General features: G+C 49.3%; 1 pseudogene; it reads right to left on the bottom strand.

Moving 5' to 3' along the window:
• Positions 1-3,409: 3,409 nt before the first annotated feature.
• Positions 3,410-4,514, bottom strand: LOC147979643 (uncharacterized; annotated as a pseudogene).
• Positions 4,515-10,300: the final 5,786 nt, after the last annotated feature.

Genomic DNA, 10,300 nt, shown 5'->3' with positions numbered 1-10,300 from the left:
CTTGGACGACGAGGGGAGCGCCATCGCCAGCGGCTCCATGAGTGTCCGAGGTTTCTTGGCCAGCTGGTCACCGTGGCCCCCACCACAGTGAGGGTGCTCCATCGATTTCCTTTCGAGCTCCTGATGCCGTTGACTGGCCTTCTTCTTCCGTTTGTGTTCTTGAAGTTGGATCCACCAAGGGGCAGGAGGACCCCAATCCCCCTCGTGCCCTCCCTGGTCATAGAGCCCTCCGCGCTCCTCCCGGGCATCGCTGCCGCCCGAGCGCTCGTGCATCGACCGCTTCGCCTTGTCCCTAGCTCGCGCTCACGGCGCTGGTCCGTCTCGTGGTCCGAGATCTCCATCAGTCGCTTGTCCGCCTGCTGGTCACCCATCACCGCTTCTGCAAAGGACTTGAGAAGGGGAGGAGGGGGAGGAGAGATCTGGAGTGTGCGGGCGAAGTGAGCGAGGCGCCGCACCTCTCTGGAGGTAGCTGGAAACCCTAAATGGGGATCCAGGCAGCCCCGCCACAGTCATATATAGCTAGTTACGGGCCGAGGAGCAGGCCGAGTCTGCGTGGGCCTGGCAGGCCCAGTGGGGGGGCGAGACAAAAGCCACGTCTTGCCCCACCCCGCCAGGATCACCCGACACGGGCCTCTGGGGTCGAAGAGGCCCAGGCCCAATGCCAGCGCCCCGCCCAACCGGGGCAACCCTAGGGATCGAAGGAGATAGCGAAGCGATCTGACCGCGCCTCGCCGGCTCCGGCGCCGCAGGGGAAGGTGGAGCAGGTAGGCACGGCCAGTCCTCCCTAGGTAGCTTTGCCCCGCCCGCGGCCACAAGGCCCGCTGCCGTCTTGGACTGAATCTTCCTAGCCGCCCCCGCCGTAGCGCCCGAGCCCGAGAGCTCCACCGTCGATGGTTGCCAGATGCGACAAGCCATGGTCCTCGAACCACGCCCGCCTGACATGAAACGGCGATCCTGACCCGCACGTAGGCCGCGTGCCTGCGCCGCAAACGCCATGAAATCACCGACCGACAGTCCTTCCGGAACCGCGTGCAGCCTCTGCTCCTCCTCCGCTCCCACGTCATCGTCCTCCGAGTCCTCCGCCTCCAAAGCCCAGTAGCGGTTGCGCCGAACCCCTGCTCCCGCCACCGCAAAGTCAGCGCTGGCAGCCGCTCCGCTCACCGGGGAGGCACCCAAGCCCCGGCAGACTAGAGTCCACCCCGCCGGCCAGGGAGCACCCAACGCCCGCGCCCCTGCGAGCTCGCAGTTGCCATCCTGAACACCCAACGGTCCAGTCATTTCTAGTTCCCAACCAATGTTTCTGAAACTGGCCTGCTATTTTCTTGTTTTTCTTTTTGTAGTAATGGCCCATATGTAACATAGCTGCCTTTTGTTGTTTTTCTTATTTGGAATTATAACCCGAACTCATGACCTGAACTTCTTTACCAATCTGATAACTTGTCCCTTATTTCAAGTGTACAACACACACACACATGATCATGACTCCACTTTTCCATCATGGATACGTGATAGATGTGTCATGTGCAACAATATGCATGTACATATTATTGGTACGTAACATTATATCTTTTAATCTCAACCGTTTATGAAAAAGTTAATGGTTGAGATAATTTAATCTATGTGGATTAACGTGATGTCCTATTTGTCTTTTGTATTAGTAATATAATAGATAGATTTCCCTCAAAAAATAATAATATAATAGATAGATGGTAGAACTCAAGCTGCTGCAGTTTTTCGAATTCAGTGGATGTCAGCCAGGCATCCACCTGGCAGGATATGGACAACATGTAGCGTGTTGGGATGCAGAGGCATTGAACGGGGTCCTGTTGGGAGGAGATGATGGCTCTGAGGAGTTCAAATTTATGAACAACAGATATCTGACGACAGTCGAGATTAAGAGGCGAGGTGCGCCAGAAAGATGCGAGGACTTGTGTGTGGCAGCCATCCTTGGTGGGGAGAAGGGAGATGATCTCCCCAAGTATGGCGTCCGGGAGCTCACTGATGCGGTCCACCAGAGATTCTACAGGTTCCTCAGATCGCGGGGGGGGGGGGGGGTCGATGCTTCTCCCCGCGCTGTCGGGTGCGAGATCTAGAACCGACGTCGCCGCTGGTGAGAGCCTCATCTTCTTGGCGCTGGGGCCAGCCGACTCTATTTTCCTTGCAGGCATCGCATTGAGCTCACGGATTTGAGAAGAGCAGCCAGAGACGAGCCTAGTGGCAGTGCGAGCGGGGAAGAAGAAGGGTTGGTGTTTTCTATAGGAGCAAGGAAGAAGGGGAACATGTGTTTTCTGTATGAGTGAGGAAGAAGGGGAACAGGCATTTTTTGTACGAGTGAGGAAGAAGGCGAGTGGGGATTTTCTGTACAAGTGAGGAAGAAGGGGAGCACGGGGAATTGGTGGGCGATGGAAGAGGGAGAGTCTAGCGGGATGCAGGTTTTTTTGGGAGCGCCCCAAATTCAAGAAATATGGGCTTTTCCTCGCAGAAAAAAACTAATGGCATTTAAGGTGGACTGGCTTTTGTATCGGCCTGGTCGGTTGTCGTCATGTTTCTCGTCCTGGACGGTCTTAACACTTGAGGCAACCCATAAGAGGCACTCTCCAGCTCTCCTAGCTTATTACCCATTCAAAAGAAAAAAAAGAGCCGCCCTCCACCTTATCGCTCCTCATCGGTAACCTTTTTGAACTTTAAAAAAAATTACGTCTCCTTCTCGGGCCCAATTGCCATCCACCAAATTAGAGGATGCGGAACTGCATGTAGACACTCACACTGGTCGTAGCGCGGCAAAATGAGGTGTCAAATAAGGTGTCAACATTCACATTGAACTAAGCTTTAGAAGATACAATATGCATACTAAAATTCACAAGCACAAATGTTTAGCATGTTTATGCATCTCAATGATTCACCATACTATAATCAAGACAAAGCTGTGAGAAGGTGCAGAAATAAAGAAAAATGATTGATGCTTCTTTGAGCAAAGGGCCTCCCTGCGCACGCATTACTTTCCTGGGCATGCTTGTTTCTTCTCAATGTTGCGAGCACTTTGAGCATGTTGGCAACTCAACTAGTTGCTTGTTTGCTCCTCCACTACTCGTCGTCCAGGCCGTATTTGACTAAGGACTCTTTTATCATGCGGTGACATTGCGGCTGCACTGCTTGTTTGCTTCTCCACACATGACAGGCTCGTTCCACACTGCAGTCAGCAAGTCAATGTACGAATAAGCTTATTTCAACTTTCGCTGGTCATTGTACCTAGTAATGAATGTAGGAATACCTGGAGCACCACGAGGTTAGCTGACAACAGGTAGATACAACCATATAATTTTTCAGTTCTACAAAAATTGAGGTTCGTGTCCCTTCCCCTTCTTATGTGAATTCTTCTTGAAGTTGGTACAATGTGACGGCTTGTTCTTTACATCAAACTTGCCTTTCCCATGAGATTTGTTCTTATTGGGCTGGAAGTTCTTCCCATGTACCATGTGGGCACTAGAAGCTCCCTCAGTGACTCGAGCATGTGTGTCTTTTGTTCCTCCCTTCTCTTCAAAATAAAGAGTGCTAATGGGATCCGAAACAGAAACTCCTGTCTCTTGTGTTTGAGAGAATTAGCAAAATTGTTCCACGAAGTTGGAATCTTGGCAATGATGGTCCCATCAACAAATGTGTTTGGAAACACACACTTAAAGTACTCAAGTTCCTTAGCGAGCGACTGTATATCATGAGCCTGCTGAACAATAGAGCGCTCATCAGTCATCTTGTACTCACAGAATTGCTCCATGACGTACAACTCGCTGCCAGCGTCCGAGGCCCCAAACGTGGCCTCGAGCGCAGCCCACATGTCTTTGCCGCTGTCAAACGACATATATGAATCCACAATGGAATTGTCAAGAACACTCAGAAGGGCGCTTTTGAAGAGGGATTCCATGTTCTCAAAAGCTTCCTGCTGTGCAGGATTAAGATTGCCCTCAGGCTTGCCCTTAGTGGCGTCATAGCAGTACATGATCTGAAACCAGTAAACTGCTCTCGTGCGTCACCTTTTATATTGCACCCCCTTAAAGGTAGGCGGCTTCAAAAGCGCAGCAAAACCACTCGGAGTAAATTGCCTATAATCAGGTTTTTGGATTGGATTGTTCAATATATGACCAAATTACTATGAGATTTAGTCCGAATAAATAGTAAATAGATCATGATGGCAATTGCAAAGATCAAAGTAATGATGCGGACTAAACCAGGAGGACAGAATCACATACTGTGCAGCAGCAGAACCATTGTGGTTGATGTTGTCACTCATGACGTTGATGAAGAGGTAGCCGAGGTCGGTGAGAAGGTTGTCATTGAGGAAGTCGTTGCTCATAGCAGTCGCGCGAGTATGCTCCTTGAAACCAGATGCCCCTCTCCCATACAGGATCATGAAAGGCAGGGTTCCGGAGGACTGCCGTCCCTTCTCGCGGTGCACGCCGGAAGGGGGGATGGAGAAGACTTGCGTGGCGGCGATGTGGTTTGGAACGGTGTGAAACCATATGATACAACGGCGGGTAGGGTAGAGCCTGTCAGGCTGGTCATGCGAGTAAACCCCATGCCCAAGTCAATAGTAGCCCCACTATCCAAAAGAATTGGAAATGACTGAGTAATTAAGGCGCCGGTTAATTATTAATTAATGATGGATTTGCGCCATTTTTGTTCTTGTCGGTGACTTTTTCCTATGTGACCACAGGAAATCTAGATGTGCTCATTCTCAGTTGCATTGTCAACCCAACGCTCCCTCCCTTTCTTTCCTTTTTCGACCAAGAGCCCGGTCAGGCCTGCCCCAACCCCACTTTATTTCCCTTTTCGACCAAGAGATCGGTTCGTTATCCATTCTCTGTAGTACCTTTTTTTCTCTATTAGGAAAAATGTAGGTGGAGTTCCAATGTTCGATAAGCCAACGCGGCTAGCTATAGTGGCGGAGATAGGGGAGCAGCAGGGGCCCTGCCCCTCCCAACATCTGAGGCTTACACCTAATTAGCCGATGAACAATGCCGAGTTGGTGATGATTTGTGGCTACAAAACCTATTATATTTCAACAACTTGGTCCTCCCCAACATGTTTTGACAACATCCCCCCCCCCCGCTAATCGAAATTTTGTGGCTTCGCCACTAGGTAGCTACACGGGGACCTTTATACTAGAGGAATATCCACATGCAGGCTACAACAACGTGGGGAGCAATCCCAACTTGATGAAAAAAGGATGCATCAACATGGGGAGCTGGGCCATTAGAACGAGGCCGGTTGTAAAATAAGTTATACCTCCGGTCAGCGGGATAAGGTGAGGCGGGCAGCGAGATCTGCCAACTCGACGACAGCGAGAAAAGATCTGTGACCACCAGTGAGGAGAGAGAGAGAGAGAGAGTGGACACTTCCATCTTGTTTAGATCTGGAGAGGGTGAGGGAGTGAGAAAAGATAGCAACCCTAGCAAGCAAGTCCCGAAGCATATATCCTGAAGGTACAGCCTACACATACTAGTGACGAATCCCACAAAATATAGCCATGTGATTAGTTGAGGTTTGGTATGATAAGCGGTAGCGATTCACTTTGTGGAATAAATCAACAGCTAAAAGTGTCTGGTGTCAGGGTGGATGGCTGGTCTCAAGTTTAAAACTTAATGTGCTATAAAAACAATAATATAATATAATATATACATGCACGTACAATGCACTTTAGTTACATTGCAGAGTGATTTTGGCAAGGAAAATAGCTCATGGAGTTCCCAGAGAAATGATTCAAGACACATCAACATTGTGCATGTACTAAAGCACAAAGAAAATACTATAGTACTATACTATAATACTATATAGTGTACCCCATCTATATCCTTCTATTGGAGCATGTCAAGTAGTGCTTCCCATGTGTCCCAAGGCATCACATGATTTTAGTAATAAATTGAACTTTGCACGTGCTATGCATGTACCCACATATTAGTAGTAGGTAGATAGAGAAGAGAAGAGATGTAGATAGAACTCGATCAATAGCTACGCTACCACATTCAAGTCACACTTCGTATGACTCACATGTGGTCGCATACCCAACATTAAGTGGACAACTAGATGTGTCAAATTATCATGTTAGATGTTGCTTCGTGTGCAAGTGCGCTCCACCGTGGGTGTACCCACGCGTGTGCGGGAGGGGACGAGTGCGTGCGTGCACCTCTTCTCTTCGTCTCTCGCTCTCTCGCTCTCTCTCTCATCTAGAGTACAGTTTAGTGACATCGCAAGTCTTATAGCCTACTGACTAGGCCTTATTAGACTGGCTCTAAAGTTACTTCCACTATGAGTAGTCTAATGTCGGGCGTGCAGCGGGTGGCGCCCTCGGCCGGTGCGCCGCTTCAATGGCTGACACGGTGAGAGGTCGTGTCGCCCTGACTTGCCATCAATGTGGAGCGGCAGGCTCAGCTGGCGCCGGGCAGAAAGCGCGCGCGGGAGGGGGAGGGTTTTTTGGTGGGCCAGAAAGGTGAGAAGCCAGCTTCGGATCAGTCCGGATAGGGAAATATCATGTTCCCCCATTCTTTTGGTGCTCCCATACTCCAAGTTCTAGTACTACTGTAGTACAATAGTGTGGGCTACGTAGAGGGCATATTAAGCAAGCTTCTCATCGTTCTGCGAGTTGACAGGACACATCAAAGTAGTTGTTTTTTTAAACGTACATTAAAGTAGTAGTGTAGTCGGCTCCAAAGCGGGCCGGCCATGGCCATGGCTACCATCCCATCTCGTGCTCCGTCATTGAGTACGTGCACGATTCACGTGCCATTGAAGAAACAAATTGCTTAAATGCCATTGAAGAAAAAAAATTAGAAAACACACTAGTGTGTCATGGTCGAACTTTGATTCGTTCACGCGTGGTTTCCGACCCTCCACTGAGTGAACAACTACTACACGTGTCAAATTATCACGTGAGCTGCTTCTTCATCTAGAAATGATCTCCACCTACGTGCTTGTGGGTAATTTGTGCACGTACTCGGCCTACGTTGTTGACCGTTGGTGAGTCTCACTTATCTCTACTGCTCTACATGTACATCTACATCTGCATCTATGTCTAAACTACATCTACATCTACTATAGCACAACAAGTTTTAAACATGAGACCAGCCATTTTTTTGCACGACACGACCTGGATGCTGGATGTCCCATGAGTCGGCAAAAGGAGGAAGAACGATTTCCGATGACCGAGAAGGACCAAGGAACCGTGCGGTGGAGTGTCTGCACTTGGCCCCTCCCAATGCTAAATCATTAAATGAAGGATGCTTAGCTACAACAACTTAGGAACCTATGCATTGGAGGCTTTAGTTGCTAAACTTTTTAATGTGCTTAGCACCTCATTTTAGCACCGGTGCATTGGAGGCTTTAGTTGCTAAACTTTTTAATGTGCTTGGTACCTCATGTTAGCACTGGTGCATTAGAGGATTTAGTCGTTCAACTTTTTAATGTGCTTAGCACCTCCTGTTAGCACCGGTGCATTTTCCTAAACTTTTTAATGTGCTTAGCACCTCACGTTAGCACTGGTGCATTGAAGGCTTTAGTTGCTAAACTTTTCAGTACTACTATAGAATCAACCAAATCTTCTACACATTTAGACCGGAGGAGTAGGAAACACGACAAGTGTTGTGTAGTTACATCATACGTACATGCCCACCGCATGCTATCACCATATTTCTCAGCCTCCGTGCGACACCTAGCTCTAGTAATCCACTAGTCCGTATCGCTTCTCGCTTCTCGTCTCTCTCAAAGTGCGTATGGCAGGCGATTTGGCCGTCGATTGAGGTCAGTTCACTCACACTCGATCCCACATGTTAGACATATGCCAATAGCATTCTAAATCTAAAAAGAATAGTGATATGACAATAGTAAGTGCTTTGACCGGCGGACCAAACACGACAAGCGTGCCGTGAGTGGGTCCAGTTTCTCGTAAGGTGACTTACAGCATTGACAGTGTGTTGATTTGCTACCTCTAAGGCTGCCTCTAAGTCCTTAGTGATGGAAATATGCCCTAGAGGCAATAATAAAGTTGTTATTATAGTCCTTATTAATGATAAAGGTTTTTTTATTCATGCTAGAATTGTATTGATCGTAAACTTAGATACATGTGTGGATACATAAACAAATACCATGTCCCTAGTAAAGCCTCTACTAGACTAGTTCATTGATCAAAGATGGTTAAGGTTTCCTAACCATAGACATGTGTTGTCACTTGATAATGAGATCACATCATTAGGATGTGATGGACAAGACCCATCTGTTAGCTTAGCATATGATCTTTTAGTTTATTGCTATTGCTTTCTTAATGTCAAATACATATTCCTTCGACTATGAGATCATGCAACTCCCGGATACTGAAGGAATACCTTGTGTGCTATCAAACGTCACAACATAACTGGGTGATCATAAAGATGCTCTACAAGTATCTCCGAAGGTGTCTGTTGAGTTGGCATGGATCGAGATTAGGATTTTTCACTCTGTGTATCGGAGAGGTATCTGTGGACCCTCTCGGTGTTGGTGCAACGAACGATCACATTTTGTTGCCCATACTTACACACAGGCACGCCAGCACCCTATATCCAACACCAACAATGCTGAACAAGGCCAAAACCAGAAAAGCAGCTCTATGTGAGATCAAAGAGCGGATCAAGAAGACCAAGACAAGCAAGACAATAGAGCTCTACCTTGGAAATCCTCCGTTGCTAGGAAGGAGTGCTTGCTTAGGTTGAGGCCGCCCCAAGGACAAATCCAAGACTTCCCTGGCAGGCTTGCCGGGGCCAAGGGAGAATGTCCCCACCAAGGCACCATGCTCCACCGCTCCACCTCACAGCGACGCACATCACTTATCAATGCGGTGTCGAGAGCCCAAGTGATTAAGTGGCTTCCACTAAGCACGTGGTAGCCATTTGGAAGATAGATTACCGTGATATGACACCCGTCTAGAGGCGTGTCAAGCAGATAAGCCAAAGATGATTAAGCGACACGGCAGGCTTGTCGGGCTGCTTCCTCAGCATGACACCTAGCAGTGCATTTAATGCACTTTGTCCTAACTGCCAGAGTTAGTATGATATCACTGTTAGCTATCTAATCCTTAGATAATGACTATTTTTCCACTGTGGTTAACCTTTGAGCTATAAAAGGAGGGCCATGGAAAACTAGAGAGGGATTCGGACCCTTCCACACTTGTACGCGTGTAGCTGCTCTCCCCAAGGCGACCTTGCCGGGCTTGAGCACCGCGTGCTCATCGTGTTCCTCCACTCAATCCACCAAAGCAGGAGTAGGGTTTTACGCCTCACGGCGGCCCGAACCTAGGTAAAAACCACCAGCGTCACCACTGTCGTGTTGTTCCATGACCTCTGCTCTTTGTGCAATGTGACCTTCTCCCTTGTCGAAACACAAGGGGTCGATGGCCCCATAGGTGATCGTGTTCCACCACGACATCTTTGGCACGCCAGGTAGGGGAAAGCACTTGCGCGAAAAAGAGGTTGTGAACAACACGTTAATCATCGTCATCAGCATCATCATCGTCATCATCTTGTTGCATGGAGCCTAAGAAGAAACTCGGCGTTACTACACACCCTTCCTCTTGACCCCTCACATACGACCGCGGACGTCTCGGGCGCTATGATGACATTGGGTGAGGTGGGTACTGTGGGAGACACGACCAGCACAGGCGGCGCTGTCGTTGCATCCCCCATGGATGAAGGTGGAGCAGAAGGCGCCGGGGGAGGGAAACATCAGCAACATCCTGGCAGGCACAACCCACAAGCAGCGGGTGGAGGGGACACTCAGTCTCCGCCTTCTCGCCGTACCAGTGGGCGCAGCCAGAGCGACAACACCTGCTCTGGCGCGAGCCATGACCTACTAGCCGTACCTATAACGGGCGCGGCTACGGGGCACACGCTTTGCCCAAGACAGGGCAACCAAGACGGAGCGCCAAACAGGATTGCCAATCCTCGGGCGCACCCTACTCATCATCAAACTATCATGGCGACCAGCTCGCAGTGGCGAGAACGCGGCGCCGCCCCTGTCGGTACTACCAAGAGTCGAGCGACGTCATAGTCTGCCTCATCATCTATGCCAAGCTCAGCTTCGGAAGCCATGGCGCGGGCCCAACTCCTGCTAAGATTTCCACTAGTGGCTGATCAGATGGATGAGTGGAGAGCCACTATCCAGAGCTTGATCGGCTTTGCTAAAGTTGAGGGATCACAGCGGGCGGAGCCATCGCGACGCCCACAAGGAACAACAATGGCTCGAGTTGCTAGCCGTGTTGAGGGGCCATGCCAACGGTGCAGTC

The sequence above is a fragment of the Triticum urartu genome, chromosome 3A (genome assembly GCF_056163025.1).
Source record: "Triticum urartu cultivar PI428250 chromosome 3A, HENAU_Tu73, whole genome shotgun sequence".
Taxonomy (NCBI): domain Eukaryota; kingdom Viridiplantae; phylum Streptophyta; class Magnoliopsida; order Poales; family Poaceae; genus Triticum; species Triticum urartu.
This window is presented reverse-complemented; position numbering and strand designations above follow the sequence as displayed.